The following is a 3,387-nucleotide window of genomic DNA, read 5'->3' as shown; positions in this document are numbered from 1 at the left end:
CCCCTATTTTTTTCTTCTAAGAGTTTTATGGTTTCAGGTCTTACATTCAAGTCTTTAATCCATTTTGAGTTAATTTTTTGTGTATGGTGTAAGATTGTGTCCATGTTCATTCTTTTGCATATGGCTGTCCAGTTTTCTCAATGCCATTTATTGAAGAGACTGTCCTTTTCCCAATGTATATTCTTGACTCCTTTGTCATAAATTAATTGACCACATGTATATGAATTTATTTCTGAGCTCTGAATTCTGTTCCATTGATTTATGTGTCTGTTTTTATGCCAGTACTATATTGTTTTGATTGCTACAGGTTTGTAACATAGTTTGAAATCAGGCAGTGTGATGCCTCTAGCTTTTGTTCTTCATTCTTAGAATTTCTTTGGCTATTTGGTGTCTTTTGTGGTTCCATACAAATTTTAGGATTGTTTGTTCCATTCCTGTGAAAAATGTCACTGGAATTTTGATAGGGATTGCATTATATCTGTAGATTACTATGCATAGTATGAACATTTTAATAATATTAATTCTTCCAATCCATGAGCATGGAATATCTTTCCATTTATTTATGACTTCCTCAATTTCATTAATGTGTTATAGTTTTTAGTGTATTAGGTCTTCTCTACCTCCTTGGTTATATTTATTTCTAGGTGTTTTTTCTTTTTGATGCAATTATAAATGGGATTGTTTTCTTAATTTCTTTTTTTGATACTTTGTTACTAGTGTATAGAACTATAACAGATTTTTGTATATTGACTTTTGTATCCTGTAACTTTATTGAATCCATTTATTAGTTCTAACAATAACTAATATGCCCATAACTTCTTCATCCTGTGAATTGTCCTGGCTGTTCTTATTTATTTTTCCATATGAGTTTTAGAATCAGTTTTTTCTACTTCATTTTACCCTTTCCTTCAAAAAAACCTGTTGGTATTTTGAAATAGGATTTCATTAAGTTTATTAACTTGAGGAAATGCTATCTTTGTGATTTTTTTATCTTGTCTCCCAAAACCATGGTGTGCCTTTTCTTTTGTTCAGATCTTTTTCTGCTTTCTCTCTCAATAGAATTATAAACATCTTAGTATGAGAGCTTACCATTTTTCTTTTAAAGATTATTTCTAGATATTTACTCTTTTACTTGTTATTTAACTGTGACCTTTCCTTCAATATATCTTCTGGCAATTTTGTTTGAAGGGTAATGATTTTTAAATTAATTTTGTATGCACATTTGCTATGTGAATTATTGTATGAAATAATTTTTTTGTTGATTCTTTTTTCCCTTCAGATGAATAATTATAACTCCTGAAAATAAGGCAATTTTGCCTCTGCTATTCTAATTTTAATATCTGTCAATACTATATTTCTCCTCACTGGTTCCCCCAGAACTACATGAGAAAAAGTCGTGAAAGCATACCTCCTTTTCTTGTTCCTCAATTTAATTGGGGAATATTTTTTGTATTTCACAAATACGCTACCTTTTGGGTAGATATTCATATATTTTTATCATGTTAAAGAAAATGACATATTTGAAGGAGATGACCAGCTGTGCATCAAAATATATTTTTCTTTTAGGATATATAGAGGTAGACTATATATCCCAATCTTATCTGCAGTTAGATTTTGCCATGTTGCTAAATTCTCTCCCAAGGGGCTGTAGGTGAAAATTATATGTTACTTCCATGCTTAGACTATATTGATTTAAACAATTCTCAACAATTTTTCAAACTCTGCCACCTTCTTGCTGGCTGGATACAGACAATGATAAAGTCTTAGTGGACTACAGANGACTCCGCCTCCACCTGAGGGAACCCCTGGACCTGCGGGAGATGGTCTCCCGCAACTATAGGAAAGACAAAGATGCAGTGAGGCCCAGGGTTCACTGGAACCCAGACTTCAAGATCACAACGCCTCTCTTTCTCACTTGTCTTGTTTGTGCTTATGTCTATGTTGTTGCCTTAATTCTTGCCTACTGCAATAAGCTTTCTCCACATAACAGGAACCATGGCAGCCAGCAGCTCCTGGGTTTCACATCCTATGTTTCCCACCCCAAGACAGGCTGCCTGTCTTCCCTTACTTCTGGGACAAAACTTTGAGGTAAGGACTGATTAGTCCAGATTAAGTCAGCCGTCAACCCATGCCTATGGCTAGAGGAACGGAATTGTATATACTATGTATGAGGCCGTTTCCAAAGAAGAAGGAAGCCATCACCAGTTACAGGGTCACTGTTGGGAAAGGCAGCCTTGTGCATGTAATCTTTTGACCCCCACTCAGCCACATAAGAATGGGCCTTGAGCCTGGAACACTTCCTTAACAAAAGATAAAGAGCCTTTATTGCTTGTGCTGGGCTTGTTACTTTGTGTTGGGAATATCTTTCTTATTTCACACTCAACATGTGTTCCTTTATTCTGTGTAAGCATGTGCCCAATGGTACCTGGCCCGCTACTATATCTGTCCCCTGCAAGGAGGGCACAAGGGGGAGGGGGGTGTGCAGGCCAACTGCTGTCTGGTGGGACCGACTGGCCATGAGGAACCAACGCCCACTCCTGATGCTGATCTTGCTCTATGCCCTCTCTCTGAGTAAAGTGGGTTTCCATCTAGCTCGACTGCATTGGGTGTTCCTTGGCGACTCGGATATCAAGATTCAGTGAGCAGAAGTCTGTCATTCTCTCAACAGTCACAAAGACTGGTGCCTACCTTGAATAATAAGGAAAATCAAATCAAATAGCAAAATGCATGGGTTGACCTGGTATAAAACTCTGTGGGAAGAGTGTCATTCCTTATCTGTGTTCCAGGACTTTTCATTGTAACGATCACATTTCCTGGTAGACAAAGATTTCAAGATGATCCAGATCAAGGCTGAAAGAGAGACTGTAGCTGTATTACTTTGTTGAGTCATATTCTAATGTAGGATATTTAATAAGCAAAGGAAAAGCACATAAACCATGGAGTCAACAATCATTCTGGAAAACAGGGTTTGAAAACAAATGTGCTCATAAACTGCAGGAAGTCTCTTTCCAGTTATTTATACTAATAGCATCTCTGAAAACTAAGGTAGGTACGATAACAATCTATAACTATGCTCAGACACTTCCCCAAGTGAGTTTGCTAAAATATTTAGGGAATTTATGAAAATTAGGCTGTAGACCGAAGGCTTTTTCTGTGTGGTTAAAATATCATTTTCTTGAAACTACGTTCCAATGGGGAAAGAACGTAATTTGGGTTATGGATCAAGTTGGGAGTATCGGATTAAAGAAGAAGGAATGATGTCACAGTGAAGCACACTTAATTCAGGAAAAGAAGAGTGCCTCGTTTCCCAGAATATTTGCTAGGGAAATGTGGAAAGAAAAGGGGGGAGCTACCCACACAAATTCTGCTGGCTGTACTTGATATTCT

Source organism: Hipposideros armiger, unplaced genomic scaffold (assembly GCF_001890085.2).
Source record: "Hipposideros armiger isolate ML-2016 unplaced genomic scaffold, ASM189008v1 scaffold_209, whole genome shotgun sequence".
NCBI classification, from domain to species: Eukaryota; Metazoa; Chordata; class Mammalia; order Chiroptera; family Hipposideridae; genus Hipposideros; species Hipposideros armiger.
This window is presented reverse-complemented; position numbering follows the sequence as displayed.